The 22,335-nt window shown below is 40.0% G+C and overlaps 1 protein-coding gene across 1 annotated transcript in view; it reads right to left on the reverse strand.

Annotated features, from left to right (window-relative positions):
• Positions 1-22,335, reverse strand: part of LOC131260865 (dopamine receptor 1) — a 69,655-nt gene that overhangs the window by 46,909 nt on the left and 411 nt on the right. The window lies entirely within an intron of this gene.

Here is a 22,335-nt window from a genome sequence, read left to right on the forward strand (position 1 = left end):
TGGTCAAACATAATGAACTTAGGATAACTTTTCTATGAAATGAAAATTTTAAGTAATCGCAACCATGAAGGATCATATTAAACAGATTTTCTCTTGTTTCATTGAATGTACTTAGTAAACCACTGATTTGTGTAGCTGGTTTTGCACCTTAAGTACCACGGTAACCTATAGAAATGGCTTAATTAAAACCGCTTCAAGGAGAAAAACGTAATTAAAAAGTTATAATTTCTGCCTGTTATATTTTTTTAAGGTTTGTTGGACAGAAACAAACTTGTTACGAATCGCTTTTTCTTGCAATCTTGAAAACTATCTTTGTCACTTAATTGGGTAAATAAAGAATGAATGTGATTTTTTTCTAAATCCCATATTCTAACGTAGGTTTTGTGGATCAGACCATGAATCAACTAAATCTGTTTTAATTTATCGTTCAAAACCGATTTGAAAAATTAGTAATGAACAAAATATAAATTTACACCAGTTGAAATAATCCATAAAAATTAAATCAACTAAACAATTTAAAAATTAAACCATAGAAATACAAGAAAGTAGAAATAAGACCTGAGCCATGCGGATACTTAAAATTTCGTAAAACATCCTCAGGACGCTGTGTCTCCAATCTATGTTTCGTTACATTTTCATTCGATGCAATCTATTACTGTCGTGAAACTAGTTGGGCTACGAAAAATAATCTCACATGGTGCGGGAAGTGCCATTAGAAAGCACTTAAGACTAAGCTAACCCTTTTCTCCCCGGGGCCGTCAGAAATTGCTCTGGACATCGGTTATTCGCAACCATTTCGGCCATCAAGGGGCATTAATGCAGTTTCCTTCCATACACCAGCGCATCAAATATTTAGCCACCCATCGAAAACCCATCGGACGCAGTATCAGTTCCAAATGGTGACGACGACGATGGCCGTCGAATGCTTCAAGGCATTCAATTAAGTCGTCACTCTTCATGGCGGAAACTCCTCTTCACGCTTACCACCGTTTAATGGGATTTATGTTGTCTAGTTCGGTGTAACATTTTTGCGTTCGCTACAACGTTTTACGACCCATCGACCGGAGTTTCGATTGCAAGGGTGTACTTTCTTTGGATGCCGGTCTTAATTGCTTTTGCTGCTTGTTCGGAGCATTATAAATTATCGATAAATGCATTTTATCCGTTAGACGAGATTTTCTTCCCAGGAAAACGGAAACCTCACTCGAGTTGGTGCCACTTTTCCAGGCGAATCATGTACTAATCGCATTTACCAAGAAAGCTTCCCGAAGTCTAAAAAATATTACGGGAATTTGTTAGTATGACTCTTGCCTGTACCAACGAAAGAAGATTTACTATTACGATTACAGTCTGACGACGAGCATAAACTAGAAAAGTGATGAAATTCTCCGTATTTACTGTGTGGTAGGGACGTACAAAGTAGAAGTATCGGGTAAATTATGATGTTCATAGATATCAGAAACGACTACCTCATACTTTAAAGGATCACATTTAGTTATTTAAAGATTAATCAATTTCTATCAATTCTGATGCACTGATGGAATAACATTAATTTAATTTAACGAAAAATAGCAATACGACCAAGCCGTTCTAATGTAGTAAAGTAATTACATCAAAGAATGGCAGAAGTTGTCAATAACCGACAAAACAGCTGGCTAACACTGTTTTGCCTTCAGAAAAGATTTAAAATAAGCCGCGATCGTCTTCACTTTTGTCTGCTCATTAAGAGCTTGGAAGCCTTTCTTACGCGTACATACATCCAAAGTCAGTTCCTAGTCGTGATTCGAATCCACGTTGCTAGGATATCCACTCACGGCTCGTGTTCGAATCCTGCCTACGTGCACGTAGGTATTCCTCACTCGAAGCTACGTCTATATTTAATTTAATACCAACAATTTTCCACTTCGAGCTCCAGAGCTGATCGGAAAATCGGTTGATAGAATTTCCGGCCTCATTTAATGGCTTCGTTCGGCCCACCACCCTGTATGCTTTAACGACGGCGACAGACGGACGGGAGCGTTTCGTGCGCCAGCTCCAACGAATAGGAATGTTCAAGTTATTAAAATTTTACGACGCGATGGTTGAGTGCAATTTGTCTCATGTGCTTCCTAGCCATGTGCGACGAACGGTGGAAGCGAAAGAAAAAGACCAACGAAACATGTTGCTCCAGCCAAATCTAAGCCGACTTGAAAGTCTCCTGCCATCGATAACAATCTTGGATAACAAAGCAAAGCTCAAAGTGGGAAGGATGCAAAGGAATCATAAGCACAGCGCATGATGGCGTGTAAAAAATTCGCACGCTCATTGTAATGAGGTGTCGTTACCGATGCGAATTCCATCCTCTTCGGTTCAATGCGCTGCTAAATTGGGAATCATTTCGTAACAATGGTTCATATCTCCTAGTGTGCGATATGGTCGAGAAAAAAGGGCAGTCATGAACGTAAACACTCAATCGTAGAATGATGAAATTCTTCGAAAAAGTGAACCGGCTGAAAAACGCACAACACACTGCACATTATTGTTGCATGCAAAACGCTGTGGTGGGATGGAAAATAAATATCCTTTAATTTTTTTTTCAAATGAATGGCACCGTTTTGGTACAATGACGAACTAAACATAAAAATGAAAGAAAGAAACTACCGCCTAGCAAAAACAATGGATGTGTACGGCGAGTAGATTCCTGCGGATAGGACATTATTCGTAAAAATGAACTAGGTAACACCAGCAAAAAGTTCGAACATGACATTTGTTCTTGCGCCGTACAAGATACTCTCAAACCGGGTCCATCTTTCAAGACTATAGAGTAACCGAGTGTACGTTGGTGGAACTACGCTGACTAGCAAATCTATTATAGGACGGAATTTCCCCACAGCCAGTAAGGGTAGATATGACAACACGTGGGAACTCTGAATGAAAGTGCTGTGACAGATGTACTCTTCCGTACCACAGCTGGCAAAAAGCTCTATTCATTCAGCTCCCTGGATTAAATATCGGTTTTTGCTTCACCTAACCTTGGCCGACTAGACTTGTCGATGCGGTAAAGTCTAGTTTGGGTAGAGACACGAGGGTTTGCGGGGCGTGTTGTTAGGTCCTTCGTAAAACATTCCATACAGCAACACAACCGTTGGGATGCTGATAGCTGCTCAGGCATGTACATGCAAGCTTGAAGCTGGGGCGAAGACAGACGAGTAGGAGCGGCCAATGAACGAAATTAAAATCAAAGCAGGGCCATTTCGGTGCACACTTCTCGGAGCTCCGTAAGGTACTGGCGTTGTTGTTCAAGCAGCGTGCAACAGCATCGATAAGCAAGAAGCCACGGAAGACAGAGAGAGGGCACTTTGAATGATGAATAACATGCGGTATTATTTTTGCATTGCTGCTTGAGGTCGAACCGGGGACCGGGTAATCCCTAGTAACATGTTTCACATCTCTAAAATAGTTGTAGTTTGCGGTGAACACAGCTGGGTTTACGTTACGTTTATTGCTGCAACGACTATCATGTGGCAAAAATGGCTCAAGGTATGTGAACATGCAGTACATATTACGTACGAATAGTTAGCTAGAACCAACATCTGTTTAGAAAAGCGACACGCAATGAGTTATCCAGAACCCTTTCAAAATGTCCGTCAACTGTCGTAAAACAATCGTCAACCTCGCAACCAACCGCATGCTTACAATTCGGTAGGGTCTTGGAAGTTGTGTGTGTTATTTAAAGTTTCCGCACAAAAAATTGACTGCTATTTTATTACGCGTTATTTTGCGAAAACTCGTTCTTCCTGTTTTCTTGTTTTTATATTTTTGGCAGCTGGTTTGGAAGTGTGAATTTATGTGTGAATGGCAATCGTTTTCTGGTTTAAAGACCTGTTCAATCTAACCAAGAAACATCATCATGCGAAGAAAATATAATTTCTTACGATCTAATATTGATACATTGACATTTGGCACATTTATTTGAGGCTGATGGCGTCTTCCCAGCAAAACCATAGTCGAAACACTACACCATCTCAAATTCATGTCAAAACCAGGCCTCCGTTGGAAAAGATTCGCATTCATCCATTCATTCGTTCAATCGTTCGTCCACGCATTCGCTTCGTTAGGTAACTTTTTTCATACACTAAAACAACAGAATCACCCCAGAAGTGTGACCATGGGAAACTTGTGGCGGAGGTCGTTAAAAGCATGTGTCATGCTCCTTGGCGTTGATGGCTTCGTTTACTAGCAACGACAAGCTGTCGACAGATCAGGTGGATCACAATTACAAGAAAGACACAAAAACACACACACACAGAACGAACGGTTTCTTGCTTATTGTGACCGGCCCAATTGGAGATTCATATTTGATGCCACTTAGGGGACATTTTCTTAACGACCATCCACCATCGCTTACATCCTACGAGCACCATCCATTTGCTTTGGGAACCGATGGATATCGATTGGTCGAAAAGTCTGCAGCAGTAGCGAACTCCAACTCCCTCGTTTGCCGCCATTATCGTTGAAAGTTTGTATTGATCGATGACCACAAGATGGGAAACGACAGGGGAGTGGGAGAAGCGGGAGGGCTCTGGCGTAAAGCCGTACGCTTCACGCTGTACTTCACATGTAGAACGCTGCGGTCTCTTGTGACCAGCAGCGAGAGACGGTTCAGTTGCAGTGCTGCTGACGTTGCAGGACGTCCGTTCGAACGACCACAGCACAATTTATTAAGATCATGGGGTCACCAGGGTGTTGGCGTATGCACAAACGTTGGCCCCACGCTTCTGTGATTGCGACCTCGAAGCAGTGTGCACTCCCGTGTCGTCTGCATAGGACCAGAGTGCAACAAAAGCCAAGCCCATTACTTTGCCACACCCTGGCTGTCAAATACCTTAATGTGGTTATGATTGAATGACGAGCCAAACTGCTACGTTGGTTTTTGACTCGAAGAACGGCATCGGCCCACTAGGCACGGACGTAATTTACAGCAGAGAAAGCTCCCCTTTGACATCCCTATATGATTCTGTAGTAGCGTAGCGTATGCATTCCTGCCCAATTTTGGAACAAACGTTCCAATATAGGTAGAACCGGCCGACATGTTCCAAAAATCTATTTCCAAATCTCTGTTGCTGCCCACCACGCGTATGGCAAGATTTGCATTGAATGGGTCAACATTTTGCTTCGTTGTGGAGCTACGTTGCTGTGGAATCGCTCGAACGAGATTGGAAGCTCAAACCAAGAGTGCTTTTAGCAGAAGAGTCATGCTGCGATTGAATTCTCACCAAGACCACCCAGGCAGCCCCTGTGTAGTAGATGTTTTATTACACAGTTGACATATTGGAATTTCATCTTTCCTGCTTTCATCCAATTACGGCACCATTGCTGAACAAACAACTACACACGGTCATACCGAGTTCGCACAGGCAAGTCTTATTCAAATGTTTTCTTCCTTTTTATTCAGTTTTATTCACTTAAACTTTTTTGTTAGATGTATTTAAGATGTACTATGGTTTAAATCAAACATGTTTTAACTGATGGTTTTTGCAAAATTACAATACTTTAAAAAACACAAGCAGATTGTCTTCAAATTATGCGAAAAGTTTTTATTTTAAATGCTAAAGTTTTAATATCATGGAATTTCTCAGAAGTTTTAATATTACCAATATGGTCGTTGTGAGCCTCGAAAAATTTTGATCCTCATGACGTAGGCTATATGGTAACTTCACTTCGCAAAAAAGCACACACCTTAAATAATATAATATTGCTCGGAATCAATCTGTGTGTAAAAGGTGGTAAAAGGTGTGATCCATTATCAATTGATTATATGCATATTTTATTCAAGCTGTATTAATGAAAGGTCATTACAGGTAATTAATTGTAATTACATTGTAAAAACCTTAGCTATGAATACATTCAACCAACAGTTTGTTCGTGGTGGTGAGTAAAAAAAAATACACCACATCCACCAGAGATCGAAAATCTGCACTGAAGCTTCTTTCTAACAGAATAGAAGAAATATAGTTGGTCGTATCTTTCGAAGCTCAATCGAATCGAATTCCAATGTTTTTCAGCTAAACTTCCTACAGTCTGAAAGTCCCAAATATAAAGACATGAAAAAACCCAAACTAGCTGCGAACGAGCAAATTCCCAAGCCAACCTAAAAAAAAGAGAAGCGCTACACACAATAAAAGGTTTTTTCATAACAAATTTTGCTCAGATCCCGTCCTGTCATGTTGGCTTTCGCTGTTTGCGAATGATTGATGAGCGTTTTGCAGATTCTATTTTCCTACTAGGTTTTGCTTGCCAAGGTAAAAGCACAACATTATTCCAGAACGAAACCCGAAAGCATATACTCACAGGCGTAGTACGATTGGGAAGGAGGGCATTTGTTTTTTTGCAACCGAGAAAACCAAAAATCGTTCAGCTTTTGCCTTGATGATTGCAATTTTTTCCTTCTTTTGGTAAGCGCCCTTCGTCTCGGGGTATTTCTGGTGTCATATTTACATCCAACCCAACTGCTGGATGGGTTCGGCGTTCGGATACATACCGTGGCATGCTGAAACCGTGTTGTTTTTCCCAACCGTGTGGGCAAAATGTAGCTAACTTTGGCTACAGCCGTACCGAAGCGTAACTGATTGATGCTAATCGCCTGCGGATTTGTCCGAAGGTTTTTGCTCCTTAGAACTGCTTCTGTTAAAGTATCCGCCATATGGCTACCTCGCTGGAGCATTATCAATATGCTTCCGGTGGGCATTTACTACCAATATTTTCGTTGGTTCCAAAGCTTGGAAAGCTTACACCTTAACAATACGGTGCCGATTTACCGATTTATGACGTATTATCGAGTCTTCCTCTTCCTTATCGGTAACCCTCTGGAATGGGCAAGAGCATATTAAGTTTTTGGAATCCTCGAGGTTCCAAAAAATCTTGGTAAAGCATGGGTAATCTATTCATGATGGTATAACCGTATATAGGCATCGCCGGGCGTCGTTTGATTATTGGATATTTTGATGGTCATGAGAACCATAAGAAACTGGCGTGGGAAATGTCCCTACAATCCCGCGCCCAACAGAAAATGGCTTAGAGCCCATAGTGCTGCCGTACGTCATCGCGCTGGTCAGCTAGGATTTAACACCCTGCCACATTGTGTGAGACCGCGAGTACGCTGGTCACGTAGATTCGGGACGCAGGCGTTGAGATGGCGGTTAATAAATTATGATGATGAGCCGTAATTAATTTCATTAGACCGCAATAACAGTAACCCGGGTCGAGGGTTCGGCAAAACAAGTCATAATGGCATCCACCATATCACCGGAATTTCCACCGGGTACAGAGCCTCCCGCGTGCTTGATGCATTATGAGGTGAGGGCTGTTACAGAGATTTGTAACCATTTCGCTGCCCGGCGCTTGACACCCGGGCTACCTGCATAGGGAATTTGTCAGCCCTTTGGGCGAAGCATGAGCATATTCACCCGGTTGGCCAAAATACAACATACCTGTGCGTACGTGAGAGCATAAATTTATCATGGCTTTAAGCACCACCCTACCAAACGTGGTGTGCTGTCGTTTGGCGTTTCAATTATACGAGGGTTGCCTTTTAAGTTTCGGGATTTGAAAAAACTGGTGATGCAATCTACCAACTAACAATTTTATCGTAAAGTTTGACGTTTTTGAGGTTATCCGTTCTTAGAACGTTTTGACATACGAACGCTATTTGTGTTGTTAAAAAAATGTAAAAAATGTCATTCGACACGAGACTTTTTTGAGAGATCTTCGCTTCTTCAGGTGTTGAAAAACGTTGAAATCTCAGTTTATTTTTTACGAACGGGAATTAAAAGAAGTCATTTGGTGCTAGATCCAGGACTATATGGCGGATGACTCATCAAATCGATGTTTTGAGTACTCAAAAATGCAGTTGTTTGAGCCGATGTGTGAGAGCTCGCATTGTCGTGGTGACGGGTGATCCGTCGACAGCGGTTGAATTTCCTGATTTCTTGGAAGACAACTGGCAAACAAATGGTTGTGTACCACTCAGAATAGACTGTTCTGCATTGTTCTAGAGGTTTGGTTGCGATATATGCAGTTTTTCCGAAAAAAACATGCGACAATTTGCTTGGAAGTGCTTCGTGCGTGAACAACTTTGGTTGGATTCGGCTCATCTTGAAACACCCATACAGTCGATTGCAGTTTAGTTTCGGGCTCATTCGCGTAAATCCACGACTCATCACCTGTCACGATATTAAAGACGAGTTTTGAAGCACCGCAATCGTATTTTTCGAGCATTTTTTCCGACCAACCGACACGAGTATTTTTTTGAGAGATTGACAAATTTTGTGGAATCCAATACCAGCAAATTTTTTTGACAGTTAAATGTTCATGCAATATTAAGTATATGCTGGTCCCAGTAATACCTAAGGTTGTCTCTATTTCACAAAAAGTCACATGACGATCTTGCAATATCCGTTCACGCACAGCATCAATTGTTTTCGGAACGACAACTGATTTTGGACGACCTTCATGAAATTCATCTTGGAATGAACTCCGACCACGATTTAATTTTCCAAACCATCAATAAATACTGATAATTGATGGAGCTTCATCACCAAAAGTAGAATTAAGTTCATTCATGCACTACTGCTATGTCAATTCACATCGAAAACTGCAAAAAATAATCGCACGAAAATGTCCACGACCCAATTTCACAATTTGGCGGACATTGACACTTTAAACATTTTTTTAACAACACAAATAGCGCTTGTATGTCAAAACGTTCTGAGTAAGTATAACCTAAAAACGTCAAACTTTACGATAAAATTGTTAGTTGGTAGATTGCATCACCAGTTTTTTCAAATCCCGAAACTTAAAAGGCAACCTACGTATTACGCTAACATGACCTCTGGTTTGCCGTGCGGTTACACGATCCGAAACGCCCCGTGACAAATGCCACCATGAATCTGACAAGTCGCGATAATGGAGATGAATATTGCACAACCCTCGCTAAAATGTGCTTGAAATGTGGGCAAGCATTTCGCCAACGTTTTCCCGTGTCCTAGCGTCGAGTGACAGTGGCCGTCATAGAGAGTGCGGATTGACGGGCACTGAAACGTAGCAAGCGCACGTTGGATTATCCGATTATCTAATTGATCGCTAATTACGATAGGTGAAAGCTAGATATTTCCACGAATAGTTCCATCGAGCATCGAAACTCTACCATTCCTACAAAGTATGTGGAAACCTAATTAACTATTTTTTATGGTAACGCATCACAACAATAATGATGGTACACCGAAAATTAATGTAGACACACAATGAGAAGTGCTTCTTACTAAATGTGTTCAAGTGTGTTTATTTTGTGAAAGTGTAATTTATTGTAATCAATTTCACTTCACTTCACCTATAACATCATCTCAACACTATTTTAATTTTGACCGGCGAATAGAAAACAATTTGACGTATTTCAAAGGATGCACAGATCATCCAAGCCGAATGTAATAATCTGCTAAACGAACGCGAACTGCAATGAAAGAATGAATGGATTCTTAGAACCATACAACAATGTTAGGGAAGTCAGCAAACTGGAGATATCTGAACAGAACATATCAGAACATGTTCAACAACAATGTATTGCACCAATTAAAGCAAATGATTTGATGAATGGATTGATGAATTCACGATCTAATACGAAACAACATTGTACGCATCGACAGAATAGCCGAACATAGTAAGAGCACGAACCAACAATGTTGATATGCGTTGCGTTCTGGAAGATCTTGTAGATTGTTTACAAGCTCCATTGTTTACACAACCAGCATAAGATCCAAACACTTGTCTGAGAATCAAAAGAAGGCTAAACACAACATTGAAACAAATAACGAAATAACCAAATTCGAACTGAAACATAGTAGTGCAGATCAAGTGTTAGCCAATGCGAAAGATAAACATACGACCACCCACTTACAACAAATAACCATAACACAAAATCTTGACCAAAACTAACAATAGTGTATATAAAATGTAATAACTAGTTCACTAAACAAGTATAAATAAACTGGCCAGACCGAACATAATTCAGTAGGCCAGTCATAATTCAACAGTTGGCGAGCCACGGTTCATCAGTCGGCTGGAAACGAAATCAATTAGTGTTCAGTATTTGATATGAGAAGTTATCACAAACTTCTACGTATTTAAAAATGTTTGACTTGTACTTGGATGAGGTGAGTCGAGAAAGTGGAAATAAAATACAGCATATTAAAAAATGCAGCATATTTCAGACAGAACGGTAAAATTACTCATAGAATTTACGCATTGCCACAGACCAATTACGCATTGTCAATGACCAATGCATTGGTTTCATTTCAAAGCATTTTGCAGTGATTTATAGCCTTAAGCAAATTATGAGATTTCTTGTAAATTCCTAAGGAATCCACCATATTAGTACAACCTGTTTGGAAAATATGAATATTGGAGCCTCTCTAATACGCACTGAGAAGATTCTTTTCTTTTGAACACCCCGTAGAAGATCAAAGAACATTCCTTATTTCATCGTAGAGCTAAGCATTTGTTCCACTACAAGCACTATTGGTACTAGCACCACTCTAAAATCACTCACCCAAGAAATCATTCAATATTTCTGATATTTACTTCAGTTGTGACATGTTGCACTGTCTAAACATTATCAACTTCATTAATTCATAAGTACATTAAATTACAGTTTATTAATTCATTCATTCGAAACTTATATTATGAAATAGGACGAGATGCAATTGCAACGAAAGGCAAATTGATTTGATGTTGGAAAAAAAACTGTTCAACGATAGAACCTGAAAATTAACCGTGATTTTGTGTAGCATTCCAATAAAAGGTATCATAAGACTTAGTCGTTCGATGGAAGGAGTGATCAAGTCTATCAGAAATGATTTCTGTGACAATCAAATCGTTGTATAACTAAAATGGCCGCTAAACACAATTTTTTCAAAATTAGTATACTTTATTTACGGTAACAAGACAAGAAATCTTTTTTAAAAAGCACTTCAAAGTGCAACTCTGCTTTTTTCGCGGTACGCTAGAAATGCACTCACGTATCCGGCAAACATAAAAAATGTACGAAATGAATGATAACGTAATTAAATAAGATGGGAGACCTTTTCGTACAGCTAGTTTGATTCATAACTGATATGAACAATTTGTAAGAATGTTTTGCTAAATATTAGTAGCCTCCCAGTTCACCATCAACCTAAAACTCAAGCTGTGCACATGTTGAACATGTGTCTCGAGTGGACTGTGAGAAGTGAATGAATTTCACTTTACTGGAGTATATTGCCTTATCTTACCATATATTTCAGTTTGGACAAAGCTAATCGTCTGTGAAGATGGAAGTAGATAAAGAAAACTAGGTGCAACCAAATAAGGACTTTGAGAGGACTTCTACGAAAAAAACGTAACATAGATAAAAGTATAGAACGGATTCAACAGTTACTAACTCCTCTTACTAGCAGAAAAATTGCAAAAATATTCTTACGTTATTTACCATTAATTGTATTTCATACAAAGGCACAAGGCACTGGGAATTCATTTGGATCATTACTTTCGGGGAAAATCTTTGTGTTAATTTTTGTATAATTCCTTTGGGAAACTTGTCAATCCACCATATTGAACTGCTTTCAAACCATGCGCATCGCCTGGCATTATGTGAGTTGTGAATGCCGAGAGGAAACAGAAGACAAACAAAATATCGCTTGCACGCCATTGTCGGATTAGTGGTTGTTGCGGAGACGGTTTATGGTACAGCCTAGGGCCAGGAAACCGAAGAAGTTGAATGGTACCACAATCAGAACGGCATCCGTTATGCTTCACTTAAAGGTTACGCACAGTTTCACCACTTTGCGGATAATCGCCAAGGCACTCTAGGAAGGAAATCCTTGCAAACATTCACGTCCTCCTTCGAACAGTTCGCTCCAGGGTACGCTCTCACGTGTTGGCCATATGACGTGATTTGAGCATAAGAATGCGGAACCGGTTTCAGAGATATCCCTGCCTTCCGGACAAAGAATGGTCAACATAACGGGTTGTTGAGGACGTCATCAACATTTATGCACGCCCGGTGATGGACAGAAGCGGCCCGGAAATGGGGGAAGGAAAGTGTCACGATTCCCTCGTGATTGATCCGGTTCCAGCCGCAAATGGATACGCCATAATGGTATTCCCGATACCTACTTGGTACGAGGGTTGACGTTGGAAGTGGGAAAATATCGTTTGCCATCGGCAATGGAGGAGAGTCTTTCGAAGTTGAAAGGACTCCTATACCTTTAGACCAAGATGAGGTGCCTCCAGCAGATTCAATGCTATATCAAATCACATTATACGACTCGACTCCTTACAATAGAACTATTGGTTCGATTGGTTTTTATGGTAAAACCTACCATTTTATACGTATTTTATTGATGAAATGAGAACAATATCGCTATCTTGCAATTTTCCGAGGAAATGATTTTTTAAATTTCCTCGTAGCGTGAAAAGATATATCATATAATACTGACTTTTTTTGATTACTGGATATAACTTTCTATATGCCAAAAGAGTGCTACGAACAGTCTCTATATTATTGGGATGGAAGAAGTATGCTAGTTCTTACACTTTTTTTATTAGGATTATTCGTTTCTTGATTTTGATACCATGCTGATTTTTTAAACCTTAACACATATTAATCCAAATCAAAGCAAAATAATGATAAACAATGAGAATTTGCACTGGTAGTCATTTTTACTATTTTATGTATGTTGTCTTTTACAATTTATTATGTGGGCAAAAGCTCTCTATCGCCTTATTTGTTACTTTCTACCAAATGAGGACAAAGAGATTTTTAATCAATAAGTATATTTTTCTAACTAATTACTTGGAACAATTTGGGTTGAGATAATAAATTTAAAACCCGCATCATATAGGAATACTCTATATAGATTTGGTGAAAACCGTTTGAATAATCTAAAAGTCAAACTAAACATGTTGAAACACTCTATGGTATTTCGTACAAGACATGTTTGCGTCGGTACTAATGGTTATCGTTGTTATTTATTTTACTATATCGCAGTCTATCATCACCAGATCATGCCACTCGAGGTTTTACCGAGCGCTCGGATATGCGAACTTGTCTCAAGATCGATATCGAACACTTCTATGCAAATGTATGATGTAAGATGCCATACTGTGGACCTTACACCACACATTTCATCATCAAGTATCATCACAACCTTAATTACCACATTGAATGACTACACCCAGTGAGAGCATTTCTCCTCATCCAGGAAAATATGTTCTTCAGTTGATTTCGAGAGAAAATGCCCCGGAAGGAAGCATGCTACACGCATTTGTCTAAACAATTGCTTATGGAGCAAGCTCGATGAGCTTTTACAATGCACATTTTACCAGTAAGAATGTGCTCTGTTTTTTTTTGTTGTTGCAAATACATTCAATGCAACACAACACAAACATTGGCAACGCAAAAGATCTTTAATATATACAAAGCTTTAATCTCCTTAGTTACAACCTATAAGAGTAGCTTGTATCTTTTGGAGTGATGTTATTCTAACCCTTTAATTTTATATACACGAGGAACAAATTAACACTACAATGCTTTTAGAAAATATTTTCGAAATTTTTATATCAATTGGGCCTTTTGTATTGTTAATTATTTTAAATGAAATCTGTTTCACAAATATTCAACGCAAATCAAATAATGCTTTCGTGAGTGAAATAAAAATAGTACACCACTTTAGATTCTGATTGATGAATGAATATATACCAACCAATAAATTGTGTGCCCATTATTTTGAGATTAAATTTTATTAACCTTGATTTAATTCAATTGTCAGGTATTGCAGGGCGCCGTAGAAAAAAAGTTTACTGTAATGCAGGCCTCTGTTTCATGAAAAACGGCTATGATCGGTGATTTTAAGAAATCGATCGATGACACACTTAAGCACGGAAAACTACCAAAGTGACCAACATAAGTCCGCTCAACAACAAAGGGACATGTACTAAAAGGATTCAATTTTGTAGTAAGGTATATTTTCTAGAGCGTCGAATTGCAGTTAAATCTTTGAGAATTTTGAAATTTCAGTTTAATATTTTAGAAGGTCCTGATGCTAAACTGAGCCGAAAATTTGTTGGTATTGATATCGGAAATTTGGCGGTAGTAATAGTACACTAATGATGGTATGGATTCGAATCCTAACCTAGACCAGCCGCTCTCCTGTACGAGAGGACTGACTATTCACATATACAAAGTCTGGTAAGCCCTTGAAGGTCATGCATGACCGAGATGATCGTTACGATCAACAGGAAGTTGGCAGTTCAAGTATTAATGTAGATTGAACACAGCGAAACATGAATGGAGCCAGGACTTGTTTTTCAGCAAGATATTATCGGTATTCCCGACATATGTTCCCTGTGTAAAAATTTCATATCGTTTGCTCAAATGTTGATAGTCGTATTGTGGGAACGGCAAATAATTCATGACGTGCTCCATAACGTGCTGAAAACAGAACTGGGAAGACTAGGAAATGTTATTTTGTCCGTTTTAAATAGACTTAACCGTTGGACGTTTTAAATAGACAATCGTTTTAAATTGACTTAAAATCTAAAGTGGTTCTATTCTTATTATGTTCAAGATTTTATGACTTTTTCCCGATAAGTATTAAAAGTCTATAACCGTAGAACACAATCTATTCAAAAGTTGAGAAACTGGTTAGAAAAGAATTTCAAACAGGAAATAGCACAATGAGGATTAAAATACTGAAAACATAGCCAAAAACCATGATGCTTCATACTTTGCTTCGTGTACAATGTGCGCTTTTCGTTTAACGTCATTGAAAACTTTCCATCCTTACCGAGGCAAATTATTCTGGACCAAGCAGTGGCAAGCGGACCATGATTGGTCGTCACTAGTGACATGCCAAACGAAACCAGACACGTATGTCCTTCAAGCATTGAAACGATCGCTGGGCGGTCTGGCTGGGACGTGAAAGCAAAACCTTCTTCTCACATTTCGATCAGCTCCATGGTTAATCTGCAAAATGCTTTGTTCTCCTCCGTCGCCTTATCGCCCCGTGCAACGACAGCTTGGGGTCGTTCTTTATACGACCGCTTTCCAGCAACAAATCCTGAACCGAGCGAGGACCTTCGCTACTTGAGACTATGCGTCAAGTGTTTGTCAATTCCAACACAACGCACTGGTAGTGGCAAGGGGCGGCTGTGCTAACACTGAATTTCCACGTGCGCTTCTTCATCGAAAAACTGGGCCCATGAGGTGGACCAACTGCAATGTGCCCTTGCGTGCGTGCCTGGAATGTGTGCTGCAGAATCAATCCTCGCTAGCTCACTCTGTGGCAGTAGGGTGGGCCATATAAGCCGCCGGATGTATATTGCATTCGTTATTTTAAGCAACACTGACTTTGGCGGCTGTGTAAAAACATGTCCTTGGATCGTGAACCAGTCGTCTTCGTCCCGAAAACCGGCCACCCGAACGAACCACCGTGGAACCATCGCGTGCTTTACCGCTTTCTGGTGACGTTGGGAAAACGCATTCATCGACCCGGTGGTTTGCCCAGGCCTGTGCAAACACACCCGCGAACCTTGGCTAAAGTGCGAACCCTCGTCAACCAGCATGGTAGCGTGCATCGGCATATGGCGGGGATCGGGTCAGCCCGGGCACGGTTGACCGCCTAGTGATTTTAAATCTCACCAAATGACGGAAACTGGTTCGCAGGGTAATCCGCTTTCGGAAATGGAGAAACATTTAGCCCACATTTGCACACTCCGCTACTCCCGTCCCAGGCCCCAGGTTTTCCGTATTTCCACCACCAAAATGAACATTTGCTGGTCGGCATCGAAAGGCAGTATGTTTTCTGTTCGTTCTATCGCCGAAGTGGACCACCGTTAACGAGCCAATCTTATGCTAAATTGCCTTCCTGAGTACTAATGTCCATCGCGTTTTACCGGGTCATCTCCTTCCATGGCGTTAGATTTTTAATTAAAATCCTTTTTAACCCAATTGCTACGAAAAATGGAAAACAAAAAACAACAACATTGTGAAAGCTTCTCCCGAGGGAAACGTGTTCGACCACTCGAATCTGTTGGATGCATCGTGGCATTATAATGTATAAAATTTTATCTACTCCGTCGAAGTTAGAAAAGCCGGAACAACAACATCTTTTGGAGAGCTGTACACATTGTTTCGGCTGTAGTTAATTATGCGCGAACATGGAAAGACATTTATGTGGCCACGTGCCTTGCTAAAAGTGTAATGGCGGCGCGTGCTTCTAACGTGTCGAGCGAAACAGGGCTGTTCGAATTATTTTTTCGTTTTTTTATAACGTTTTTCGCCTCGTTCCACTCGGCTAATCAGAGGTGTCTTGAGGTAGTGTTCGAATTTACAGCCACAGCCTCGACATGTTTCCTATCAGGCACCCGAACGGCATACGGTACGCACAGCACAAGTTTAAACGTTACCGATAAGCCACATCGAATAATCGACATCGACTTTTTGCGTTCGCCTTTTGACGATAATCGTTTGTGTAAATCGTGATGCGATGCGAATCATGCTATTCTAGCGACCCAGCACGGCTAGTTGGCCGTAGGGTGTGCGGCGTGGGAAAATTCGAAAATCTTTTCTCCCACCTCGCACCGTCGCATCACTAATTAAACAGACAACCACCATCAACCAAAGCTCCACCACCCTCCGGCGTGTTTGTGCACGGGTTTGAATTGTTTCCGTTTTGTGCCGTGTGAACCAACCGGGAGAATCCGGTAGACAAAAATAAAATACACTGAAAAAATAAAACCATCCCCATTTACATCCGCACCGGTCGATAGTTCGATCGAACTGAATTTTCATCTAATCCGATTGAAAAGTTCGCTATTTTCGACGTCTGACTCGAAGGTTGCACTCCTGACGGTATTCACCACGACCACCATACCAAGGGTGGGCCAAAGTAGAGCCGAAAGCCGTACGTCTGAACTCAAGCAAAGCTCGGAAGCACGGAATCGTATCCGGCAGCCATCTCAGTCTTTTGTGCCTGCCTGGTGGAAATTTTCAAATTCTGACAAGAACTGACAAACTTGTTCAATTTTGTTTTTCCCACCATATACGTTTCATGGCGCAACGGTGCTTGAGCGGGTTGCACCACTTGCAGCTCCTAACGTAATGCAACTTTGACTTTCGAATATGTTCCATGTTTTGTACTAGTGCGTTGGTTGTACATTTTCGTGGTTTTGTTCGTATGATAGGATTATAACTTTAGCTTAAAAGTTAAAAAGAAAAGATTACGTCCACTACCTTCACTAAAGGTGGAAACGGGTTAGACTTCCACAACTCTTTTCATTGCTTCTCGTTTCAGCTTCGGAACTCTTCGCCTTTTTTTGACAGATAACAAGGCTAGAGTCGCACGAGCATCTATCCTCTGTTTTGCAAGGATCCAAAGAGGATTTATCGTCACACGAATCTCACAACAGACTTTAGGTGACGCTAAACTCATTACATCAGATTCAATCATTTTGTCTACCGTACTTAAGTTCGTTTTGTGGATACTACCCTGTAACAAACTCAACGCACACACACAGATGTTTTTCTGAAGCAGCATCTTTATGCAAATGCTATTCAACTTCAGTTTTGAAAGGGTCCCATTTCAGCAGTACGCAGTTTCAGCGCTTCTGTGAATTAAAACCTCCGCCATGGCGATTCCCTAGCATAGGTGTATTTACATCGATGGAAACAGCTTATTATAGTTGATTGATGGAGGTGAAATTGCATACATGGAACGTCTACGCAGAATTTTCGCTGAATGCTATGAATAATCGCATTAGAACGTAACGAAAGGGTTGCAGTGTACATTTTTGTATTACTACCCACTCCAAAAATAAATTATAATCAATTTTGAAAAAGTTTTTTATCTAATCGGTAGTGTTAATGCAATATAGCAAAATTTATAATGAAACAAGGTTATTCATTTCAACACTTAAAGCAATTTCAAAATGTTGGTGGTAAACAAATGTTCATTACTTAACATTTTATTTTGTATTTGTTCCAGTAAAATTCCAGTCAACTGCCATGAGCATCCTTGACTTTTTAACTCCAGTTCAATGCAATAAATATAACCAGCAGTAAAATGCAATATCTAAATATTTAAATTTTCATAGAATATTATTCAGATTTTTTAGTGATTGTGGTTGGGGTCTGAATGAATTTTAATCATTGTTTGGGGGTCTGCGACAGCCGAGTGGTGGTGCTGTTTAGAAAATCGGCCAATGAGCGCCGGGGCTCACCACCTCGACGGCGTGGGTTCGAATCCCAACCGAGACCGGACCCTCCCCTGAACGAGAGGACTGACTATCCACGTACGCACAGGGTAAAAAGTCTTTTAAACCCTAAACGGTCGTGCGGAGTACGGAAAATGATTCCATGGTACCTTTTTTGTAATTTAGAAAATTATGAACTCGTTAAAAATATAATGATCGAAAATGTCATACTATTACTTCTTAAATAAATATAATGCGCAAGCCTTTTCAAATGTAGACAGAAATTTAGTTTGATTAGTTCATTCAAGATTATTGTGTTAACCAACTAAATGATTCGTATAATGTTGCAATATCTGCTGAATTTAGCAATATATACGTTGTTCATAACATGGAACCATTTTAAACACATTTTTCGATAACCCAACATCACCTTTGGCCAACGGTATACATAAAAATGATTCATAACAGTTGATCATTAAATATTTTTTCGTGTTCATCACTAGTGATTGGTTGGTTCATTAAAAAAATGATTATGCTGCGTATTTGTGCATGAAGTAAACCAATATGTTGTTGTTAGAATTTCCCTCGAAGTTAAAATTAAATCACATTGCACTTATGGTCGCCGTAAAAACCATGCCGACTCTTCGAACCAACGGAATTTGTTACAATAATTGTTTTTTTTGTGTAATATCAATGATTTCTTTTCAACTTAGGACAAACAATGCCACTGATGGACCATATCCGTAACGTTGCAATTAATTTTTTTGCCTTTCCCTAACCTAGTGAATGCTCATTTATATCCCATTTATCTTTCTCCTCCAATAGACGTGGTGATTTGCTCAAGACTCGCTCGAAGAATATCGCTGCCAACATTCATGCGCAATTGCTGCACATTATTTCATCCGGCACACAAAGAAGCAAAAAGACTCCTGATTGATGATTCAGTTTTTCGCTACAGTGAGCGGATGTGTTATCAAAAACAGTGATGTGGATCGATAACGAGACTTTTTTTTCTCAAAGCATCGAATACTTCAAAGCCGTCACTTATCCAACGTTCAGAATTAGGCGTACCGGAACGGGAAAGTCATTACCATCGTCATTTAATTTTTTTTATTTACCAAGAGCTTTACCTTTCGGCAATTCCAATAAAACCCGGTGATGAGCGGCCCGAGGTTTCGTTGTATGTTTCGAAAAAATCCCCAAACGTCACTTACATGGCTAATTCGAAACCAGCAATAGTACGGAGTTGTTAGAAATTAGACGAAAATTAAACGTCGATTCGACCGCTTTCCGCTCACACTTGACACATTTTACATTTCATGGTTGTTTGCTTGTTTAGAATTCGATTCGCATCCTGCACCTGACCTTCGTACCGCCTGGTTCACTCATGTTTGTTCGGTCCATCCTTCTCCTTGATTCGTTTTGCAATAATTTCGATTGATTTGATGAAGAGAGCAGGATGCGAGTACATTTTTACTGTTTCTTAACAAACAATCATGTTTAGGGTAGGACGGACCGAAGCGAAATGGCGCTTGATTGATTAGACGATGGCAACGCGTCTGTATAAGGCAGAAGCGAAAAAACGGGTCATGGCCCACGTGCCTTACAAAAAGCACCCCGAATGGGACTCGTTACGGAAAGGTTCGACGGAAAACCCACTCTTCAAGAAGCGCCCGCAGGATGAAAGAAGTAAATTTATGGTGTGACAGACGAAATTTGGACCGTTGCCAACCAAGTGCTTTTCACTTGCATTGGAATGTTGGCCAACTGGAGCTGTTGTTTCGACGCAATTGAAAAGTGCTTTCCGGTGGATACCCAACCAAGAAGAACCAAAAGTACACTCTTTTCAAGGTTAAAGAACATGCGGTGCAGTAAAACACCATTACTTTCCTCCAGCATCCCTCCACCCCCAACGCTCGCACGCAGTCTTGGAATGTTGTGAGTGCTTTATTACGCGATGACATATTCGTGTATTACGCTGGTCCCCTTTCAAAAACAGCATGATGAATGGTTCCAACCATGGAATCTTATTCTGCTGCACAGTGGGATGTCGTGAATTCTGCACATTTTGAAAATTTGTCTGCTACAACGAGCTTCCTGGCTTTCCAACTGCCTTTTTTTCACAGGATCCGTAACAAGGCAAATAAACAAAGTTTCCGTTATTCAGGGACAAGGGTAATCGAGTTGATCCCTGTATGGCACGTTCGAAATTTGATACGATTACCAACTTGCCAGTAAATTATAAATTAGACCAACCCCGTACATCTCTTGTGAGCTACAAAAAACATACGCTGTGAGATTTGACGCTGATAAATGGATTCAAATTTCACCACTCACACAACTCACTGTTTATCATACGCGATTGAAATTTATCTTTCTGCTGACAAATCGGACGGTTACATGTCAATTTAGTACGATTTGAAAACGATTTCTCAATTCATGTGAGCCGAGTGTCGAAAATTGGTTTACAAACCGAATATTTTTTTCTTCATTTTTCCTATTTTCGGAGGTAATAGACATTTCTCAAACATTTCAATAGGGCGATAATCTAATTCCAACAATCAAAAAGACATCTTGTAAAATGACAAATTGATAAACTGTAAGCCTTCGCAAGGGAAAGTTGTTTGGAATCATACTTAATAGATTCCAAACAACTTTCCCTTAGATGTTTTTTCTGCTTTAAAGCCAAAATGCTACAACTTGCAACGATAGATTCAAAATGGGAATCGCAATGAGCAAAACGACCGTAAAAACAAGAGCTCCTTCCGGCGCTTGCTAATGGACCATTGGGATGCACCTTAAGCGAACGAAAGTCGCGAAAGGCAATGAAATAAAAATTATGGCTCTCATTGATGTCAGAGCTGATGATGATAAATTTTCTCCCAACAACACTCGAGACTGTTGATCTCACCCACCGGGAATGCTAGAGCACTTCCCCCGAGTTCCCGCTGCTTGCTGCCACAGAGCCACTCGGACTGTGGCTCTCAACTGTGGTGGAACAACATTTTCACGATTTGATCTTATCGCGATTCGAAGGAAGTTGTCTGGCAAATATTTCAGCACCAGCCGTGTGCTTGCAGCCAGCGAAAGCGATGCGAAGAAAAATCTGACCACGATTTATGCGCTACCAGATAAACAAATTAACTTCCAAATCCCTCGGGGGCTTCCAAGAATCATTCTATACGCAAGTTAATTGATGATAATTCATTTCATTCATTCTACTCCAAGCCGGCCATTGGGTCTCCACTCCAACCGTAGAATATTTGACCATCTTGTGATGCTTACCGCCACGTTTTACGCTGCGTTATACTTACATTAGGGCCCCCATCTTTTTGGGGTGTTGAATAAATAATGGTAATGAGCCTCTGATTGCACGTGCCGGCGTTGGTGTGATCTTTATTATTCGCTATGCTTTTCCATCACCGCTAGGATTAACAATTTTTCGCCAATTCATTGCTACTAGCGTGAAAGGAATTTTTCTAGGTGTAATCTTGTGTGAGATGTGAATAGACAAATTACATTCTTTTACGCTCTACATATGGAATTTTTATACATCTTGCTTCCGAAGAGAAAATTTAATTTTTTTTTTAAATATTTCATTTTAAATGCTCTTTAAGTGGTATCTGCTTCTGAACTTCTGAAAAGCCTATAATAAAACACATCCAGTACATGGTCTCCATAAAACTAAATCTTATCGATTCAAGGTACACCAAGAAACCATAACACTAACTGAAAGAATATTGACTTAGTTCTCCTAGTTATCCGATATAAGTTATCAAGACGGTAACTCTACGACTTTTGGTAAATCTCAGTAAAACAAAAATATTCATACCTTCCACGAAGTAAATTACCACACCTGTTCACAATGAAACAGTCTTCTCTAGGAATAGGATCCAATAGATAATATCCATGCGCAAATAGCATGAAAATTTCAATTTAAGTACTTACCGAAATAAGATTCTTCCAGGTATCAACAAAGACCACGACGAGGCTACACAATAATCCCAATTTCTCAGTGTAGCAGACCATGAGCAATGAACATCAGCATAATCGAATGCATTCTATGCCCAG

This window comes from Anopheles coustani, chromosome 3 (assembly GCF_943734705.1).
Source record: "Anopheles coustani chromosome 3, idAnoCousDA_361_x.2, whole genome shotgun sequence".
NCBI classification, from domain to species: Eukaryota; Metazoa; Arthropoda; class Insecta; order Diptera; family Culicidae; genus Anopheles; species Anopheles coustani.